This window comes from Elephas maximus, chromosome 4, assembly GCF_024166365.1.
Source record: "Elephas maximus indicus isolate mEleMax1 chromosome 4, mEleMax1 primary haplotype, whole genome shotgun sequence".
In the NCBI taxonomy this organism is placed as follows: Eukaryota; Metazoa; Chordata; class Mammalia; order Proboscidea; family Elephantidae; genus Elephas; species Elephas maximus.
In genome coordinates, this window is record NC_064822.1 from 143,367,464 (window position 1) to 143,390,792 (window position 23,329).

General features: G+C 38.6%; 1 protein-coding gene across 3 annotated transcripts in view; it reads right to left on the reverse strand.

Moving 5' to 3' along the window:
* LIN7A (lin-7 homolog A, crumbs cell polarity complex component) overlaps positions 1-23,329 on the reverse strand; it is a 164,764-nt gene that overhangs the window by 16,000 nt on the left and 125,435 nt on the right. The window lies entirely within an intron of this gene.

Consider the following 23,329-nt stretch of genomic DNA (forward strand, 5'->3'; position numbering starts at 1 on the left):
AAAAAATCTATCCTTCAGTAACTGGAAATGCAAATTTAGCTGTAATTTATCTGGCAACCCCATCGAGTAAGAACTTTGATAATCAACCTATCCATATGCGTGATAACATCATTGGCAAAATTTTCAAAAATTATTTTGGTTTGAATATAATCAATTGATATGAACACCGTATCCTTTATGTTGTCATGTATCTCCTACGAGTATCTCCAAATAACAGTTTTTGCAAAACACTTCACAGTTTCAAAGTGAAATATGGTATAGTTTATACAGTAGTCCCCCCTTATCTGTGGGGGATATGTTTCAAGACCTCCCGTGGATGCCGGAAAACACGGATTTGTCCCATACATACATACATACATATGATAAAGTTTAATTTATAAATTATGCATAGTAAGAGTAACAATAATAACTAATAATAAAATAGAACAATTATAACAATATAGAAAAACTAGTGTAATTTTTCTAGAGGGTACTATTGCTATCCATTGAGTAAACCCTTTATAATTCAGTAATTTTACTTTCAAAGAAATTTTCTAAGGACATAATCAGATATGCACACACACCTAACAAAAAATAAATCAATCCTTGGCTTTGAGTTTCAAAATAGTCTTTGAGCATTATGGCAGAGAAAATAATCAAGCAAACTGCATCTACTAGGAGTAAACACAAAGCTGATTCTTTTCCTAGATCCCCTAAAGATTCTCCAGGTTGGGATCAGGGAGGATCAAGAGTTGTAAGCAGATATCTTAGAACCCTAGAAAAGGAGACCCTGCTTCCTGCCCCAGTCAGCTGATCCCCAAGGCAGATGACATGATCCCTAATTTATAAGATTGAATTGCAAAGACCTTCTTGCCTTGCTTTCTAGGTAAAGCCTTGGCAAGGCAGGAAAACTCTAGAGAAGAAATCGTTGTGTGATGGGATAGACAGGGACTGAGATAGGCTTAAAGACTGCTGGTACACCTAAGAATGGCTCTGTAGGGGCAGAGGGAGTTAACAGGATCTGAAGCACTCTTACTCCTGTGAGGAAAGAAAAATAAACATTGATCTCCGTGGGCTATCCTTAAGGCGAGACTGAGTCATCTACATCTCAATGGAAACCAGTAGGAACACTGGATGACCAAGGACCAAGATCTCCCCAATGTCTGCAGTGCTTTGAGACTTGCTACGTACGTAACCCAGAGAACAGACGCAATATCTGGTAAAGAGGGAAGAAACCCTGAATTGAATGAGATGACATTTTTATAACCCTAGCAGAAGGGAGACTCAAATGTATATTAAATTGAGTTACAGAAAAAAAAAAAAAAGTACATTTCAAGCACACATTAATTATATCGAGTTTCATAATTACTATTATAAAGATTAGGAAATTTAAGAGATTGTGTTCAAGTCTTATAAGTGCTTCAGAAAGGTGAACGTCGACTGAGAAAAAAAGGCTTTGAATTTAGAGGAGGGTGTCATCAGGGGCCTGGAAGATCACCACTTTGGTCACTTGTCAGAGTAGAAGGCAGATACTAACATTTTAAGAAATGGCTGTGGTGAGCCCTGGAGGCAATTTATATAACCACTCCTTCAGTAAATCCAGCTAAATAGAGAGCAAGGGGTTATAATAGCCTCTGGGAAGACTGAATTTTTAACTGTGGCTGAACCTGTTGCCGTAGAGTGGATTCTGACTCATAACGACCCCGTAGGACAGGGCAGAACTGCCCCATAGAGTTTCCAAGGAGTGCCTGGAGGATTTAAACTGCTGACCTCTTTTTTTTGGTTAGTAGGAAAAAAAAAAAAAATTTTTTTTTTTTTTTTTAACCGTAGCACCTAACCACTTCACCACCAGGGCTTCCATCTGTCCTGAAGCCTGGAGAAAATCAGTTTGTTCACTGGTGAACTCATTCTTTTAATTACTCATTCAGTCATTGGCTTATTCAATAGACATTTATTAAGTATTTATCCTACTAGATGTATTCTACTAAATTCCTTGGGATAACATGAAAGACAGGGAAAAACTCTGATAATTTTGTCTAATATAAAGCCTCTTTTCAATATGTTTGTAATTTCTTTGTAATTTGCCCCAAGGTGATTTTGTAAATGTATGGAATTTTTCTTCAAAAAAACCTTGGTGATTTGGTTATCCATGCCCATGTCTAATTTCTTTTTTTACATTAAAGCTGACATGTTTATTTGTTTTAATAACAATGGTTCACCCGTTTCCCAGGCCAGATGATTAGTCTCCAGACTTTTTTTTTTTTTCTTTTTACAGGGTTGGAAATTCTAGGTCAGAACTTTAGAGGCCTATTATCTCCACTTAGGCATTATGCCTGCAATTCAGCCTTGCCACAGCGGGGCTGTGGTACTGATACATGGAACCATTGAGCTCTTACCGCCAGGGTGAACAATTGAGAGAAATATGCCAGCCCTGCAGAATTGGCAGGGCTACTTACATTACTTTGGACATCAGGAGGGACCAGGCCCTGGAGAAGGACATCATGCTTGGTAAAGCAGAGGGTCAGTGAGAAGAGAGGAAGACCCTTGCCAAGCTGATTTGACACAGTGGCTACAGAGATGGGCTCAAACATAGCAACGATTGTGAGGATGGCACAGGACCGGATAGCTTTCCTTCTGTTGTACATGGGGTTGCTATGAGTCAGAACTGACTTGAAGGCACCTGACAACTTACACCCTCTTTCACCTTCAGCTCTGCTGCTCCTCACAGAGTTAGCAATTTATAAAAAGCAGACTCTCTGGTTTTCAAATCAGTCTTGATTTATTCCCACATCCTGAATTCTATCTAGAATTTTGGCCTTGATGCTTTATTTCTGGTATAGATGATGACTCAGATTCTCTCTGGGCCTCAACTGGGGCCTGGTTTGACTGCCCTGTCATCTTTCCCAGCGGGACACAAAACCATCCTGTGGTACCTGAGCAGATACTCATACTTTTCCTTTTCTACTACTAAAAATGCTTTATTAATACAAATTATATTACAGGTAGTCCCTAACTTATGATGTGTTAGAGTTATGATGAACTTCACTTACGATCGTCCTTTTTTTTTGGTACATCTGATTGTTAGTAATATGTATTATATACAATATTGCAGGGTATAATTTGCCGATGTTATCATTTTCATAACAACCCCCAAAGACAAAGATTGGATTTATAAAAATACTGATAAATAAAAAGCAATAATAAGAAAAACTAAAAATAACAAATGAGGTATTCAACTTATGTCAGAACTGACTTAAAATGGAGTCATAAGAATGGAACCCCATCATAAGTTAGGGACTACCTGCATTTGACAATATAATAGAAACTAAGAGGTTAATTTTAGGGAGAGATTTGAAGCAATGCAAGCACGTTTTAATATTATTTTTAACACTCCTTAATTTTTTAAAAATTGTTTCAGAACAGGTCTTAACTTTTGTCTTAAGAAATGTTCTGAGTAGCCTTTTTTCACTGGCTTTTGCCAAATTTATAAATACTTTTGAGCGCATACATTTGTCTCAACCTATTGTTGATTTCTGCAGTGCTTTGAGTCCCTCCGTACAATTTCTGATGGGAATAAAAGGCAGTTTACTCTCCTCCTTCCTTTCCCTTTTAATGTAAGAACAGAAAAGCAGAGCACCTTCCCATGGCGATCTCTTCCCATGCACAAAAAAGTGGCCAGAACATCCACTCAGGATATACCTGTTGATGTGCAAATATTTGTTAGAAGGTATTCCTGGAGCTCTGAAGGTTTATTTCCTATTCCTGCTTTTTTATGTAATCTGTTTCTCATTTTAATGAAAGCATGTCTTATTTCTAGGAGCCCTGGTGGTGCAACAGTTAAAGGCTTTGCTGCTAATCAAAAGACTGGCAGTTTAAACACGCCAGCCGCTCTGCAGGAGAACAGATCTGGCAAGCTGCCCTCTCAAAGATTACAGCCTAGGAAACCTTATGGGGCAGTTGTACTGTGCCATACAGGGTCTCAATGAGTCAGAATCGACTCCACGACAGAAGAACAACAACAACATGTCTTATTCCTAGCTAAAATTTAAAACCATGTTTTGAAATATAATAGGTTATTTGTAAGCAGTTATTTTTATCAAAGCTGTATACATAAGCCTCCCTGATTCAGGAACTGTCCTTTACAGTAATTAGCTCTGTTTGAGCAATCACTGAAAGCTTGCTGCATCAGCTTTCCATATACAAAGAGAATATGGTACTTATTGTGATTTGAGAAGACCTAGGAAGACTCCCAGTTATAAAAGTGAACCCTCTCCTCGATTTAAAATCTGAAATACTAAATTTTTAGGTTTCATTCCCTTGCTTCAAGAGTTTTGTTTAACCTACTGCAAGTTGAGAAAGTCATTATCATGAATTAATTTAACAAGTCTTCCCAACAAAACATCTAGTTAAAGTTGAATTCTATAAAGAAGGTGAGGGGTGGTAAAAAAAGCAAAGAGACACTAGGTACCCAGGAAATATTCAGAACAAGAGAAAAAGAAAAGAAAACTAGGGTAGCTATGAACATTCACGGAAATGAATTAAAATGCACTAAGAGACACTCTCATCCTAAAATATTTCTGCTGCTAAATCTTTTTTTTTTAAAAACACATTGAAATCAATAGGGGAAGGAGAATAAAAATAATTTTAGTATCGTGTCCAATGTTCATAAATATAAGTCATTAAAATACTAAACTGATGTAAAAGCATAAGAACTGGATCTCCTATCATGTTAATATGTAAAGGAATTTATTTTCATTCAGGAAGCTGGGGAAAAACAGCTAAGTAAATAACCAGATGCATACTTGTTTCATCAGCAGTTTCATGGAATAGTAAGTTCTAGCAAACTCAAAGTTAGTTAATTTGATGGATGTTTAGCAAATATCCAGGGAAAACAACTTTTAAACCTGGCTGTGTTCTGAGCTTTCAATAGTTTTTCTGTTTCTACATCGGGTGACATTTCAAAATGGCTGCTATTTCTTGGTAAACTGCTTTGGATTGCATTGTATACCTGACTTTGCCCATGACATATGCTCTCTCTCCCCTGCGATAGAGAAACAAGTTAAATTTTGAACCTGGCTAGACTTCAGGCGGAAGAAATGCCTGTGGAAGAAATTTCTAATCTGTGAACAATGAGTTTCCAAATGGTTCATGCCCAGGTCCTTAGGCAGGTCTATCTCTGTGGAGATTAAACCAAAACCCAAGCCAAACCCACTGCCATCGAGTAGACTCTGACTCATAGTGACACCATTAAAAAAAAAAAAAAATTGCAGTTCAGCTGATAGCAACGCTACCCATTGCTGTAGAGTCAACCCCAACTCACAGAGACCCTATAGGACAGACTAGTCCTGCCCCCATAGGGTTTCCAAGGCTGTAATCTTTACGGAAACCCTGGTGGCAGAGTGGTTAAGTGCAACAGCTGCTAACCAAAAGGTCGTCAGTTCAAATCCACCAGGTGCTCCTTGGAAACTCTTTGGGGCAGTTCTACTCTGACCTGTAGGGTCGCTATGAGTCGGAATCGACTTGGTGGCAACAGATTTGGTTTTTGGTTTAATCTTTGTGGAAGCAGACTGCCATAACCTTTTGGTTACTTGTCGAACGTTTAGCCACAATTTGCTCCTGTAAAGATTTATAACTTAGGAAAACCCTAAGGGGCAGTTCTACTCTCTCCTATAGGGTCAGTATGAATCAGAATTGACTCAATGGCACACAACAACATAGCCAGACATAAACCTACCCCTTTTCCACAGAGGTGACAGTGATAGTTCATTTTGCTCTTATGCTAGCTTTGATTTCATTTCATTAAAATATTTTGATATTGTTTTATTTTAAAAGCTCCGCCCCCGCATGTTTTTCTTTGTTGTGGAGTTGATTCCAACTCATGGAGGTCCCATGTGTTAAAGAGCAGAACTGCTCCACGGAGTTTTCTTGGCTGTAATCTTTAAGGAGTAGATTGCCAGGAAGTTTCTTCCATGATAACACTGGGTGAGTTCAAACCACCAACTTTGGGTTAGTCGAGTGTAAACCAGTGGAGCCACCTAGGGACCTTTTCCCACCAATAACCATTTCCAAAATAAAAACGCTCAATTGCTACCAAGTTTCCTGTGGTTTTCAAAATGTAGTGCTTCTGGACTTTTTAATAAAACAATCACTCTTGATTTACTAATTTTTAGAGTAATGAGACAAATTTTGCATTCTCCTTGAAATGGGAAATTTGGTTAGAAGCTACTTTATTCTGTTTTTTTTCTTTCAAAAGTGCAGCTCATAGAGCCAGCTGCTTTTGTCTGAAGCAATGCTTATTTTTTGACTGGACATTCTCTGTGTGTGTATGTGCATACATACATACGTGTATATATATATATATATATATATATATATAATTGTATATACACATATGCCTATGTATGTGTGTGGTATGGTGTGGTGTATAGCTATAGTCAGCATTTTTGGTCATTAAAAAATGCATTGATTGAGTAATTAAGAATGGAATATCTCTGAACAAGCTACAGGATATAGTTTAAAAAAATATAACAATTCTTTGATCCTTCTCTCAAACATATCAATTTTCCTGTTCTAAATGTATTCTCTTTTGTGTAAGAAAGGTGATAAGCATATCAAAAAGTATCACAACTATCCTTTGGAAACCATACGGTAATGCTCTCCAATGTCCCTGCCTAAATGCTAATATCTATCTCAATACACAGCAATTTATCATCTTACAAGCATTCTGCCCCTACAAGAGCATCCAAGGGAAAGAAAAGTCTTATTTTTCTATCTCTGTGCCCAGCATCTATTATGTGCTTACTCTGTGAATATACCATGAAAATATATATATATATATATATATATATATATACACACGTGTGTGTGTGTATTTTTATGTAGGCTGAAGAGTCGTACTGCCTGGATTTGAACTTCTCTGCTTACCAGCTCTGTGCTAAGGCGAACTGTTTCATACCTTAAACTGTTCCATACCTTAGGGTGTCAATTTCCTCATCTGTAAAATGGGCATCATAAATTACCTACTTCATTGGGTTATTAAAGGGTTAGAGTTAATACATACAAAGCACTTGGAAGAGTCCCTGACACTTAAAAAGGGTGCAACAAATGTTGGCTCTTTGAAGAATTATTTCCTCTGTGATAATCTTGCTGTAGGAGGCTTCATGGCACAAAAGTTAAGCACTTGCCTGTTAACCAAAGGTTTGGTGGTTCGAACCCACCTAGTGGCTCTGTGGGAGAAAGACCTGTCAATCTGCTCCCTTAAAGATTATAGCCTAGAAAACTCTATGGGGCAGTTCTACTCTGTCACATGGCATCACTGCGAGTCAAAATCAACTCAATGGCACCTAACAACAACAACAACAACAACAATCTTGCTATATGGCTTCAGGTGCTTCAGAAACAATACTGGCAACAACAAAATGCAATTTGCTTTTGGATTAGGTAGGTGTTTCCTTCATACTACCTATTTTGTTTACTAAATAAATAAAATGATTAACCCATAAATAAATAGAATAAAATAATAGTGCACGGGGTTTGTTGGAAGAATGTTTAAAATTACTTAGATGAAGCAACAGCTTTTAATCACCCTCAATTAATTTAGAAGTATCATTTCCACACATGGAGCCCTGGTGGCGCCATGGTTAAGGGCACTCTGCTAACCAAAAGGTCAGCAGTTCCAATCTACCAGCTGCTCCTTGGAAACCCTATCGAGCAGTTCTACTGTGTCCTAGGGTCGCTATGAGTCGGAATCAACTGGATGGCAGGCAGTGGGTTAATGGGTATTTCTATACATATTATTGATATGTTAATTACAAAGCATCATTATTTATTCATGAAAAACTGTTCACCTCAGTCCCTCCACGGTGTCACACTTTGTTAAGGAAGGAACAGCCTGCAGGAAATTCGTTTGATAGGAGCACGCATAATGCTGAGAGTACCTGAGGGAGGGAAGTCATCAAATAACCAAGTACAATTTTTTTTTTTTTTTTATCAAAGACCAAGCAGGTTAACAGAAAAAAAAAAAAAGTATATAATTACACATATTTTTATCCTGTCAGAGTAGTTATAAATATAAAAATTTTTGAACCATGAAACTGGAGAGTGCAAAGCACTAGCTGTAGGCCTAAAAAAAAAAAGCAGAAAACTTGAAGTGAGCAAAAGGTTTAGAAAAAAATAAAAAATCAGTGCCAGAAACAAGATATTCACAAATTTAACATTTGTTTGATTTCAGCCCACCTTTCAAATCTGCAGACTAAAACTGGAAACAAATGCAGCTACTACATCTCAGTTGTAATGTTTCATAGTAACTATGCTCAATCCTTACACACACACACACACACACAAACGGAGGACCAGGACTCCAGATGTGAGCACTAGAGGTTTGAAAACAGAACCAAGATGTGTGGAAAAACGTTGCAAGAAAATGGAATCTTTACATCAGACTGTTAATTTTTGAGGGGTAGGTTTCAACCTGGCAGTCGAGATAACAAGGAGCCTGTCCCAATCATGATTCACGCTGATTTCTGCTTCTGAGATGCTTGCTGTGCCCACCCACATGCTCCCAAAAGCTTTGACACTGTGACAGTAAACCCCCAAGGATCAGAGCCTCTTCAAAGGTTCAGAAGTGGGTGTGCCCACATTTGAGATCCTTGGTATTTGCTTCCAAGTCTGATTTGACATGGGAGGGGGTACAGTGGTGGTGATAACCATCATTCCCCATATGGCCACTAAGAACTACCTCCCCGTACTCACCATGATTACAGCTCCATTTGAAAAACGCAAATACTTCTCAGTCATTAAAACTCAGTAATTTTTATGGCTCCTTAATCAGATCATGAAGCTAAACCTCAGGAGAGCTGGCAGAACAAAAAATCCAGGGCTTTGGGTCAGGGCGATCTGGCTTTGAATCTTAGAGACAAATCACTGATTGATAGTATGACTTTTAGAAAATGACCTCTCCTCTTTATGCCTCAGTTCCCAGTTAGGGTGACAGGCTGTCCTGGTTTTAGTACCAAAAGTCCAAGAAAGGCCTTAGTCTGAGGTAACTGAGACAACTGGTTACCCATTAACCCACAGGAAGATGTTGCGAAGTTCAAAAGTTCCTTGTACGTGATGTTTATTGAATAAATGTTTGAATGCTTGTTTACTTTTTAAGCAGCACCCCTCGTGGACTTTGAATGTTTACTCTGACATCTGGGGAGAAGTGATCTTATCAAAGAAAGGTTCATGCAACAGGCAAAGGGCAGCATGAGGGAGGAGAAGAGAAGGCGAGCTATGCATGAGGAGGAAGGTTGGGAAGAGTAGGTTTCAGGGCACCAGAGGTAATTTTTGTTTACAGAAAAAAAAAAATTTTTTTTTTTTCTGCAGCCTCCCGAGACACTAAAGGCAAATTAGTACTGTGGGGGTTTATCTTCTTCTGCCTCTGTAGAATCCCAGACCAATTGTCATGGAGCGAATTCCAACTCACACTGACCCCATGTATATCAGTGTACAACTGTGCTCCATACAGTTCAGGGGCTGATTTTTTAGAAGTAGATCACCAGGCTTTTTTTCAGAGGCGTCTCTGGGTGGACTTGAACCTCCAACCTTTTGTTAATTGAGTGTACCACCCAAGGACTTCAAGGATGACCAAATGTGGCTTAAAATGTTAGAGCTAGTTTAGAAGGAGTACTCATATTTGGGTGAAGGCTTTTAAATGTGGACTGACCTGTGTTGCATACCTGGACACTGGCTGAGATCCCTGAGCAAACACCAAAGCCCAGCCTTCCTAAAAACAATCTCCACTGCTTGGTAGGGTAGGTGGGTTGTTTTTGTGATGGATGGGGGCAGGCTAAAGCTGGAGGGTTCTATGAAGATTTTGCAACCTAGAAAAAGTCTTAGCTTATAAGCAGTTTTGGGGAAAACTGACTCTACTAAATAGGGCACAAGTGAATCTATCTCTTCCTCCCAAGATGAAAGCAAGCATTATGTGACAATAACATCTGCTAGGATTTATGATTCTTTCAGCCAGAATACACACATACATGCATACACACACACGCACACACACACACACACACATATATATATATATATATATATGTATTCCCCCTTCCCCCTCAGTATCTCACCCTAGTGATCTTCCAGGGACCATACTTTTCCAAGGGGTGTCATAGAGACAAAGCAGATTACTGAAATTATTCAACCATACTCTTCAAAGAATATATTTTATTATTTAACCTGTTTTAGAATCCTAGAAGCCCAGGCAATTAATATGAGGCACAAAGGGGAAGCAAAAACAAAAACAAAAACAAATCTAGGCAGAAGTTGTCTGAGCCTAGGGCTGTCAAATATATTTCTTGTGAAGTGTAAAACAGCATGGACATTTATGTTGTGTGTACTATGAATAATAAAACATTAACAAGAGCTACAATGCTTAATTTAATTGCAGAGACTCAACATTACAGATGCCTTCCTGCAGGACAGGAAGAAATGAAAGGATGTCTCAGGTTTACTGTCCAATGTCTCTCCGCCTGTGCATATAAATGCCCTTTCCAATTAAATTCACACTCACAAAATACTCTTTGCCTTTGTCACTTGTGACTTATATTAAAATTTTTCTGGTAGGCCCACAAAATAAAACCCACTTATTTTAAATGCTTTAACTGGCTCTAACCTCCAAAGATCACTTTCCACAGTCCTCTCTAGTTCCTGTTATCACAAGTCACAGTACTTACCCAAGCTAGACACCTGGGGACTTTTTAATACTTGCCTCAACTCACATGCAATTAATCACCAAATTTGGTTGATATTCATTCCTCAATTACTATCTTACCTCATCCTCTCCTCCCCCTTATTTCTTATGATGTTTTGCTTAGAGTTAAAATATCCTCCAATTTCTCTTCTCTCTAAATTCTTCTCCAGATTTCAACCTAAGTCACTTGATCATTGCATGCCTCTGTTTAAAATCTAGTGAAGAGCAGGAAAAGTACAACTATTGTAGACACTGTCCTTGAGGGCATGGACCCTGCTACATTGATTGTTCTTCCCAGCCCCTAGCACAGTACTCAACCAGCCATTGCTAAGCTAAACTGGATAGAGCTGGCTTTAAACCTGAGGCCTATTAATTTAGGCAAGTTATTTAATTTCCCTAAGCCTCAGTCCCACATATGAAAATTGGTGTTAATAAAATCTCCTTCAAAGAAATCTGTTAGAATTTAATGAACTACCTACGTAAAATGCCAAGGACTAAACCTGGCTCACAGACTGCACCTAAGACATGGAAGTTCCCTTGTCCTATGAATATTTCCCTATTTTCTAGGAAAAAAAAAATTGAAATTTCCTATAAAATACAAAGCACTCCCATGAAAAGGCAGGTTCAAATCTATTTTCTTATATTTATTTTCAGTATATAAGCAACATAATGCTTTTGACTTTACCATGTATTTTCATGTTTCCAAAATCTCTCAAATTTATGCCATCAGCCTAGAATATCCTTCCTCAACTCCCCGGCCCTAAACGACTCCCACCCATCTTTCAAAATCCATTTCAAACATCATTGATTCTCTAGCTCTTTCCTCAGCTCCTTCAGCCTGGAGTAATGTATTGCATTTTTCTCTTTTTCTACTGTATTATCTATTAACTATGATGCTTATAACTCTTATCACTTTATATTTTGATTATTAATTAGGCATGGGATAAACCAGACTTAGAAGTTGATATTTTCTTGCTGGAATTGTGTGTGGCCCACATCACTACGTTTTACAGTACAGTAGTTGAGGACATAGATTCTGGAGTTAAAGAACATAGATTTTAGAATTAGACTATCTGGGTTCAAATTTAACTCTACCACTTATTAGTGGTACAACCTGACGAAAATTATCGCTATCTGCTGCTTGGTTTCCTCATCTGTAATATGAGGACAGTAATATTCCATACTTTCTAGCGTGGTGAGGATTAAGTAAATTAATATATGTAAAATGCTTAGAATGACTGGCACAGGACAGGCACTCAAATGTTATCTCTTACCTGTATTAAAGTGTATGGTGGATGTGACCCTAACCTGGACAGAGTTAGTGGAATATTAGCCAAGTAATGCACACAAACTCTTTGGAATGGCCTGTGTCAGGGAAATCATTGTGGTTCACAAGTTGTAAAATGGGCAGTCATGATAAAAATAAAGGAGTTGTGATGAGGTGAATATATAATATATAGGGAGGGAGAATTTCTTAGTCAAACTGGAAGAACAAAAAATTTTTAAAATGTTAAAAACCAAGAAAAACATAACGACTCAGCAAACATAAATTTGACTATTATGAAAATGAGGAACACACAATTTACAAAGAAAAATGTCTCAGCACAAAAAAGTAAGTGGAAAAATGAAATTGTCAACAACACACACAAAAAGGCATCAAAATGACAGCACTAAACACATTCTTATCTATAATTACACTGAATGTAAATGGACTAAATGCACCAATAAAGAGACAGAGAGTCTCAAACTGGATAAAGAAACACGATCCGTCTATATGCTGCCTACAAGAGACACACCCTAGACTTAGAGACACAAACAAACTAAAACTCAAAGGATGGAAAAAATATATCAAGCAAACAACAATCAAAAAAGAGAACTAGTAGCAATATTAATTTCCGACAAAATAGACTTCAAAGTTAAATCCACCACAAAGGATAAAGAAGGACACTACATAATGATTAAAGGGACAATTGATCAGGAAGATATAACCATATTAAATATTTATGCACCCAATGACAGGGCTGCAAGATACATAAAACAAACTTTAACAGAACTGAAAAGTGAGATAGACACCTCCACAATTATAGTAGGAGACTTTAACACACCACTTTCGGAGAAGGATAGGACTTCCAGTAAGAAGCTCAATAGAGACACGGAAGACCTAATTGCTACAATCAAACAACTTGACCTCACAGACCTATACAGAACACTCCACCAACAGCTGCAAAATATACCTTTTTTTCTAGTGCACATGGAACATTCTCTAGAATAGATCACATATTAGGTCATAAAACAAACCTTTGCAGAATCCAAAACATCGAAATATTACAAAGCATCTTCTCAGACCACAAGGCCATAAAAGTGGAAATCAATAACAGAAAAATCACGGAAAAGAAATCAAATACTTGGAAACTGAACAATACCCTGCTGAAAAAAGACTGAGTTACAGAAGACATTAAGGAGGGAATAAAGAAATTCATAGAATGCAACCAGAATGAAAACACTTCCTATCAAAACCTCTGGGACACAGCAAAAGCAGTGTTCAGAGGTCAATTTATATCGATAAATAGCACACATACAAAAAGAAGAGCCAAAATCAGAGAAATGTCCCTACAACTTGAACAAATAGAAAGCGAGCAACAAAAGAATCCATCAGGCACCAGAAGAAAACAAATAATAAAAATTAGAGCTGAACTAAATGAAATAGAGAACAGAAAAACAATTGAAAGAATTAACAAAGTTAAAAGCTGGTTCTTCGAAAAATTAACAAAATTAATAAACCATTGGCCAGACTGACTAAAGAAATATAGGAAAGGAAACAAATAACCCAAATAAGAGACGAGATGGGCCATATCACAACAGACCCAACTGAAATTAAAAGAATCATATCAGATTATTATGAAAAACTGTACTCTAACAAATTTGCAAACCTAGAAGAAATGGATGAATCCCTAGAAAAACACTACCTACCTAAACTAACACAAACAGAAGTAGAACAACTAAATAGACCCATAACAAAAAAAGAGATTGATAAGGTAATCAAAAAACTCCTAACAAAAAAAAGCCCTGGCCTGGATGGCTTCACTGCAGAGTTCTACCAAACTTTCAGAGAAGAGTTAACACCACTACTACTAAAGGCATTTCAAAGCATAGAAAATGATGGAATACTACCTAAATCATTCTATGAAGCCACCATATCCCTGATACCAAAACCAGGTAAAGACACCACAAAAAAAGAAAATTACAGACCTATATCCCTCATGAACATAGATGCAAAAATCCTCAACAAAATTCTAGCCAACAGAATTCAACAACATATCGAAAAAATAATCTACCCTGACCAAGTGGGATTTATACCAGGTATGCAAGGTTGGTTTAATATTAGAAAAACCATTAATGTAATCCAGCATATAAATAAAACAAAAGACAAAAACCACATGATCCTATCAATTGATGCAGAAAAGGCATTTGACAAAGTCCAACGCCCATTCATGATAAAAACTCTCAGCAAAATAGGAATTGAAGGAAAATTCCTCAACATGATAAAGGGCATCTATACAAAGCCAACAGCCAACATCATTCTAAATGGAGAGAGCCTGAAAGCATTTCCCTTGAGAATGGGAACCAGACAAGGATGGCCTTTATCACCGTTCTTATTTAACATTGTGCTAGAGGTCCTAGCCAGAGCAATTAAGCTAGACAAAGAAATAAAGGGCATCCGGATTGGCAAGGAAGAAGTAAAATTATCTCTATGTGCAGATGACATGATCTTATACACAGAAAACCCTAAGGAATCCTCCAGAAAACTACTGAAACTAATAGAAGAGTTCGGCAGAGTCTCAGGTTACAAGATAAAGATACAAAAATTACTTGGATTCCTCTACATCAACAAAAAGAACATCGAAGAGGAAATCACCAAATCAATACCATTCACAGTAGCCCCCAAGAAGATAAAATACTTAGGAATAAATCTTACCAAAGATGTAAAAGACCTATACAAAGAAAACTACAAAGTACTACTACAAGAAACTAAAAAGGACACACTTAAGTGGAAAAACATACCTTGCTCATGGATAGGAAGACTTAACATAGTAAAAATGTCTATTCTACCAAAAGCCATCTCTACATACAATGCACTTCCAATCCAAATTCCAATGACATTTTTTAAAGTGATGGAGAAACAAATCACCAACTTCATATGGAAGGGAAAGAAGCCCCGGATAAGTAAAGCATTACTGAAAAAGAAGAAGAAAGTGGGAGGCCTCACTCTACCTGATTTTAGAACATTTTTTACAGCCATAGTAGTCGTAACAGCCTGGTATTGGTACAACAACAGGCACATAGACCAATGGAACAGAATTGAGAACCCAGATATAAACCCATCCACATATGAGCAGCTGATATTTGACAAAGGCTCAGTGTCAGTTAATTGGGGAAAAGATAGTCTTTTCAACAAATTGTGTTGGCATAACTGGATATCCATTTGCAAAAAAAAGAAACAGGACCCATACCTCACACCATGCACAAAAACTAACTCCAAGTGGATCAAAGACCTAAACATAAAGACTAAAACGATAAAGATCATGGAAGAAAAAATTGGGACAACCTTAGGAGCCTTAATACAAGGCATAAACAGAATACAAAACATTACTAAAAATGAAGAAGAGAAACCAGATAACTGGGAGCTCCTAAAAATCAAACACCTATGCTCATCTAAAGACTTCACCAAAAGAGTAAAAAGACCACCTACAGACTGGGAAAGAATTTTCAGCTATGACATCTCTGACCAGCGCCTGATCTCTAAAATCTATATGATTCTGTTAAAACTCAACCACAAAAAGACAAACAACCCAATCAAGAAGTGGGCAAAGGATATGAACACGCACTTCACTAAAGAAGATATTCAGGCGGCTAACAGACACATGAGAAAATGCTCTCGATCATTAGCCATTAGAGAAATGCAGATTAAAACTACGATAAGATTCCATCTCATTCCAACAAGGCTGGCATTAATCCAAAAAACACAAAATAATAAACATTGGAGGGGCTGTGGAGGGGTTGGAACTCTTATACACTGCTGGTGGGAATGTGAAATAGTACAACCACTTTGGAAATCTATCTGGCGTTTTCTTAAAAAGTTAGAAATAGAACTACCATACAACCCAGGAATCCCACATCTCGGAATATACCCTAGAGAAATAAGGGCCTTTACACGAACAGATATATGCACACCCATGTTTACTGCAGCACTGTTTACAATAGCAAAAAGATGGAAGCAACCAAGGTGTCCATCAATAGATGAATGGTTAAATAAATTATGGTACATTCACACAATGGAATACTACACATCGATAAAGAATAGTGATGAATCTGTGAAACATTTCATATCATGGAGGAATCTGGAAGGCATTATGCTGAGTGAAATTAGTCAGATGCAAAAGGACAAATACTGTATAAGACCACTATTATAAGTTCTTGAGAGATAGTATAAACTGAGAAGAACACATTCTTTTGTGGTTACGAGAGGCGGAAGGGAGGGAGAGGGTTATTTACTGATTAGTTAGTAGATAAGAACTACTTTAGGTGAAGGGAAGGACAATACTCAATACAGGGAAGGTCAGCTCAACTGCACTGGACCAAAAGCAAAGAAGTTTCCGGGATAAACTGAATGCTTTGAAGGTCAGTGGAGCAAGGGCAGGGGCTTGGGGACTATGGCTTAAGGGGACTTCTAAGTCAATTGGCATAATAAACTCTATTATGAAAACATTCTGCATCCCACTTTGAAGTGTGGCATCTGGGGTCTTAAATGCTAACAAGCAGCCGTCTAAGATGCATCAATTAGTCTCAACGCATCTGGATCAAAGGAGAACGAAGAATACCAAGGGCACACGATAACTATGAACCCGAGACAGAAAGGCCAGATGAACTAGAGACTTACATCATCCTGAGACCAGAAGAACTAGATGGTGCCCGGCCACAACCGATGACTGCCCTGACAGGGAACACAACAGAGAACTCCTGAGGGAGCAGGAGAACAGTGGGATGCAGACCCCAAATTCTCATAAAAGGACCAGACTTAATGGTCTGACTGAGACTAGAAGAATCCCGGCGGTCATGGTCCCCAAACCTTCTGTTGGCCCAGGACAGGAACCATTTCCGAAGACAACTCATCAGACATGGAAGGGACTGGACAATGGGTTGGAGAGAGATGCTGATGAAGAGTGAGCTACTTGTATCAGGTGGACACTTGAGACTGTATTGGCATCTCCTGTCCGGAGGGAAGATGGGAGGGTAGAGAGGGTTAGAAACTGGCAAAACGGTCAGGAAAGGAGCGACTGGAAGAAGGGAGCGGGCTGACTCATTGGGGGAGAGTAAATGGGAGTATGTAGTAAGGTGTATATAAGCTTATATGTGACAGACTGACTTGTAAACTTTTACTTAAAGCACAATAAAAATCATTAAAAAATATTTAAAATGCAAAGAGTCAGAGGATTTTTAAACTGATTGGATTATAAATTAGAAGGACAAGCACATAATGTGAGGTTGGCTCTCCTTTCTAAGGACAGGAACAGAGCATCAAGAGCAAAAGGCTACCCTCCTGAGATGGGTAGGTTGGTCATGGTGTTGGGCGTGTATAGTCGGTCCAACAGAATCTGGCTGTGCTGGGCTATTACTGCATTTTTATGCAAATAAGGTGTGCATTCTATGTTTGTCAACCATGCTTTCTCCCCCCTTCCTGAAGTATTTTCATAAGTCCCGCTATGCTAATTTTTTACATTTTGCTGTAAAAGAAAAAAAACATAATGTGTTTATGAAAATACCACGTGTCGTTGGTCAACAAATGTAGAAGGCACATGTTATTTGTGTAAAAATATGGTATGCCCTGATAAACAACCATGGGCTACTTCTTCTGACTGGATATCTAAACTAAGGGGAGATTTAGTCCAGGGGATCCTTTGATTCTGCACAAGCCTGCCAAAAGACAGGCTGTCATCCTTAATTCTGCTCCTTCTCTCAAGTTCCACATCAATACCTCAGCAAGGGTTCTGGCCTCTAAAACTTTCTGTGATGATGGAAATGTTTTATATCCACCCGGCCCGGTATGGTAGCTACTAGCCACATGTGGTACTGAGCACTTGAAACGTGGCTTGTGTAAGTGAGGAAATACATTTTTAATTTAATTTAATTTTTATTAATTTAAGTATTAATTTAAATAGCACATGGGGTTAGCTGCTACCATCTTACACAGCACAGCTCTAAAATATATCCCAAATCCATTGCTTTTACTCTGTACCAAGCAATCCTCACTTTCTCCCTCTTATCAAACAGCTACCAGACTGCTTTTTTCAAAACTTAAATTATGTCACTTCTGTGCTTAAAATGAAATGCTAACTCTTTACAGTGGCCTCCAAAGAAAGGGCTTTACTCTTCACTCCCAGCCAGCCTCTCCACCTCATCCTCTAAGACTCTTCCCCTTGTTCACACCCACATTCACACTGGTGTTCTTTTACCGTTTGGCACATGCCTCGTTCATTCCTGCTAGACTTTTGAATGACTAGCTCCCTCTCATAACATTCTCTGTTAAAAGATGCTCAACCTCACTAGCAGTTAGGCAGATGCAGATTAAACCCAAAACGGGATAAAAATTGTTCATTTCTCATTTAATAAAAAATAAAATAAAATTGATAATATCATATATTGTCAAGGATTTGGGGAAATTTATATTTTCATGCAATAGAAGTATGAATTAGTATAGACTTTTTGGAGCTCAGTTTGGCAGTAGGTATTGAAATAAAATATTCCCATACCCTTTTAAGCTGCCTTATCACATATCAGTATCCACTCAAGAAAAAGTCATTCATGTACATAAAGATTTGCATTGAAACAGTGCTCACAATAGCAGAACAAAACCACATAAAACAAAAAACCAACTGGGTAACAAGTTTTTTGTCCAATGACAGGGGCATGATTGAACTAACCACAGTACCCATATACCATGGGATATCATACAGCTAAAAAAAAAAAAATTACTGACAAGGCAAGATCTCCAAGACATATCCCTGAGAAAGCAAGTCATAGAATGTTTTTTTAAAAACTTACCATAATGATAATAATAGCAAACATTCACCGAGTGTTTATATCAGGCACTGTTCTAAGTGCTTTAAATGTAACAAAATAATTATCCTTTACAACAAGCCTGTGAAGTACATAATGTTATCATCCCAATTTTGTCTGAGGAAGCTAAGGCACAGGTGAAATAAGTTTTCACAGTCACACAGCTGTTGTTAGTCGTCTTGAGTCGATTCCGACTCATGGCAATCTCATGTGTACAGAGACAGATCACCAAGCCTGTCTTTTCAGGCACCTCTGGGTGATTTTGAACTTCCAACCTTTCAGCTAGTAGTCAACTCCTTAATCTTTTGCACCACCTAGGGACTCGCCACACAATTAACGGGTAAGAAGTCTATCGCCAGAGCCTGACCTGAACTTTTAATAGCTGGTGTATGCTGTATCATGCATGTGTGTATGCGTGTGTGTGTTCATGTGCACGTGTGTGCACGTACTGAGATGCAAAGAAAAATGTTTGGATGAATATCCACTATAAGACAGTTTCAGCGGTGGGATGGGGGAAAGGGTGAGGAATTGGAATGGAGTGAGAAAAATGGTAAAAGGGATTTTTGCTTTATCTGATTTCAAATAACTGATTTAAAAAATTTGTAAAGACGCATTCACATATTTCTTGTGTAATTTTCCTTTTTTAGACAATAGCTCAGTATCATCATGAGGAAAATGAGAGGGAAGGTCATTCTATGACAAATTGAAGAAGGTGGGACAAAGGATGATTCTGTTAAAACAGTGCTTTGAGGCATAGCGTTGAAGTAATTTGAGGAAAAAAAAAATACAGCTGTAGTTGCCTGAGTAATTCAGGTAAAAGGAAGGGAATTTAACTGAATTACCTCAGGAATTATGAATGTAGAAGTGTGGTCTGTGGGAGCTTTAAAACCCCAATCATAATGGAACGCCACCGAGACTCTGTTAGAGCAACCATTCACTCACTGTTTTTTCTCGGCATCATTAACTTGCTGAAACCTGAGTTTTTGTTTCTACCATTTCCTCTCAGTTGTTTATTTCCTGGTGCCAGCATTTCAGTTATATGGCCTGGCAGATCATTCATGTTTAAGCGCGAACGCTATAAGCCGAGGTTTTCAGGGAATGATGTTTGACTGAGAAATGGCGATGAAGGATTGTGAAATACAGCATGTTTAAATTTTTGCATTTCATCTAACAGCCCCTGAGAGGAAAAACTGCAGTGATTGCAAGCTTGAGAGATTCAAGAGCCCAGGGAGAGTTACAAATCAGTCGACCCAGGAATTTTTTTTTTGAAAATGAAATGAGTAGGCTTCGTATTTCTTCTTAGTTACAATTATTAATCATCACTCCCTACCCTCTGCACCCCAAATAACAATTGTTCAACAAAGAAACATAGCTATTTCACATATAAAAACCAGTTGCTGTCAAGCCGATTCCAATTCATGGTAACCCCACGTGTGTCTGAGTAGAACTGTGCTCCATAGGATTTTCAGTGGCTGATATTTCAGAAATAGATTGCCAGGTCTTTCTTTTGAGGCACCTCTGGGTGGACTCGAACCACTAACCTTTTGGTTACCAGCCCAGCATGTTAGCTATTTCCTACATAATAGATTCATAATGAGATCTGTTTCTTCTTTCATTAGACATTAAGTTATATCTCCACTTGGTTGCCTTGCTTCCAAATTTGGCCCCTTCTAAGCCACTTTTCACATTGTAAACAGAATAATCAGTCTAAAATGGCAATTTGTTCATGTCAATCTCTCACCTAAAATCCTTCTGTGTCCCCATATTACTCAGATACAGCACAAAGTCTTGAGCTCTGCATACCTGCCTCTTTACAATATGGCTCCTGCTTATATTTTCAGCCTCATCTGCTCAGCATCAAGGTTCCAATGGGTTTACTCCACAGGAGGAGGCGCCTCTGCCCCACCCCCCATGCCTGGGCTAGAAGTCCCTTCTAGGGTCTCCCATGAAATGCCACAGAACCCTATACTTACCATTATTTTAAAAATATCCTATGTTGCAAAGATAATCTGCTTCCCTGACTACCTCTTCTTCATACCTGTAAGCCTAAGAGCAGGGGTATCATCTTATTTGTTATTTCACTACTAAGAAATGCCAGGCCCAAATATCTGCCAAATAAAAGAATGAAGAAACTTTTAAGTTTTATGGATTGGTTAACATTCATCAACAATTTTGCAACTTATGTAGGTTGTCACTTCTCTGAGTAAGCCTAATGATTTCGAATTTAAACCCATGAACTGCTGCCTTGAATTGAACTAGTAACAATCCCAGCAGCTAACCTTTATATAGTACCTACTATGTATCAGAGGAAACCCTGGTAGCGTAGTGGTTAAGTGCTACGGCTGCTAACCAAGAGGTCAGCAGTTCATAATCCACCAGGCGCTCCTTGGAAACTCTATGGGGCAGTTCTACTCTGTCCTGTAGGGTTGCTATGAGTCAGAATCGGCTCGACGGCACTGGGTTTGTTTTTTTTTTTTTGGTTTTTATGTATCAGAAACAGTAACATGTCATTTAAACCTCCAAAAACCAAAAAAAAAAAACCCAGTGCCGTCGAGCCGATTCCGACTCGTAGCGACCCTCCGTAAAAATGAGCTAGCCACTATTATTATCCTTTCTTGGCAGCGAGGAAACTAAAATTCAGAGAAGTTAGCAAATTACTCATCAAACTCCACAAATTACATTTAATTAGTGTGTGCCTTATAGGGATTTACTGAGAATTAAATGGCCTGGAGCATTTAGAAAGCTTAGCAAATGCTCATTCAGTAAACTCTCAGGGAAGTGAACCTTTTAAATTACTTTTGTTATCAATACTGTTACTACACTTGGGGTGCCGGCTTTATTTCTAAACCTAATATTTGGGGGCTATTCAATTACAGTTTAAATGTGGTGGCATATACCTTGAGTAGAACACATTTTTTTAATTGAATCTTTAAAATAAACAAAAATGTAACAATTAAAAACATCATGAATTACCACACTGACTTCATCTCCTTCCTCCTCCTCTCCCTACCTCACTCCACTCCAGCTTTGCTGGCTTCCTTGCTGCTTCTCCAACATGTCAGGAGCCCTGAAGAATTTTGCACTGGTTCTTGCCTCTGGCTGGAATGCTCTTCACTAGATATCCATGTGCTTCACTCCCTCATCTCCTGTCAGCCCCTGCAAATGCACCTTCTCACTGAGACTACCCTGATTACCTCGTCCCAGCGAAGGCCTTTATCGTCTCTCTTCAGATCTCTCAAGAGTTTTCTAATTGATTCTCCACTTCCAATCCTTCCTCTACTCCTTCAACCAACCTTTCTCCCAGCCCCCCACACATACACACATGCTGGCTTATCTAAATTCAAATGAAACCATGTTACATAGGCCATTTCCCACCATCTTCAAATGGTAAGTCCAGGCTCCTTAGCATGGCGTATCAGGCCCTCTGTGACACGGCCTCTGCCATCACTCCAACCCTGACCTTACTGCACTTTGCCTGACTCTTTAGCTACAAACATCACGCTGTTTCTTGTGTGTTTGTGCGTATGCCGGTCCCTCTGCCTGAAATCCCCTCCTTCACTCCACTCAGTCTGGAATTTCCATAGATAACTACTATCTGCCCTTTAAAATCCTACTGATATATCATCTCCTCTAGAAAGCCAGAAGATGTTATTGTTGCTAATTCTGAATTATCTGCCACCATTGTCTACATCCTCCAGTGGCAAAAACTGGCTGGATCTGAGTATGGGCCATTTCCTTTCTAGTTTGCCAAAGCTCTCAGCTGATCATCTTCACTCACTCATAATCTCCCTCCGGACCCTGTAAATAGTGAATTTGTCCTTCCTGCTTCAGGGAGAACCCTATGCAAAATTAAATCTTGCACAGAGGTATACTTCCTTGGTTTTCAGAGGGAGAAGTCCAGAGAATGTCCATCAACTTTTCTGATGCTAGATTTTACTAGATTTCTGAATATGTAATGACTACTGCATGTGCTCATCACTTGTTTGTCAGTTTCTTGTACTGTGGTGGCTTGTGTGTTGCTGTGATGCTGGAAGCTATGCCACTGGTATTTTAAATACCAGCAGGGTCACCCTTAGTGGAGAGGTTTCAGTAGAGCTTCCAGACTAAGACAGACTAGGAAGAAGGGTCTGGTAAATTACTTCCTAAAATTAGTGAATGAAAACCTTATGGGTCACAACAAAACACTGTCCAATTCTCTTTCCTTGGACACATCCTTAGGAGGGATAATTCGCTGGAGGGGAACATTATGTTTGGTGAAGTAGAGTCTGCAAGGGTGAGGGAGACCCTCGCTGAGATGGATTGGTACCATAGCTGCATGGCCTCAAACATGCTGGCAGTTGTGAGGATGATACAGAGCTGGACGACATTTTGTTCTGTTGTACATAGGTTGCCATGAGTTGGAGTCAACTCGACAGCAGCTTTGTATGTATGCACGTACATATGTATGTATGTATTTATCTATCTATCATCAATCTGTCATATATCTGTCTCTTGGATATGTGG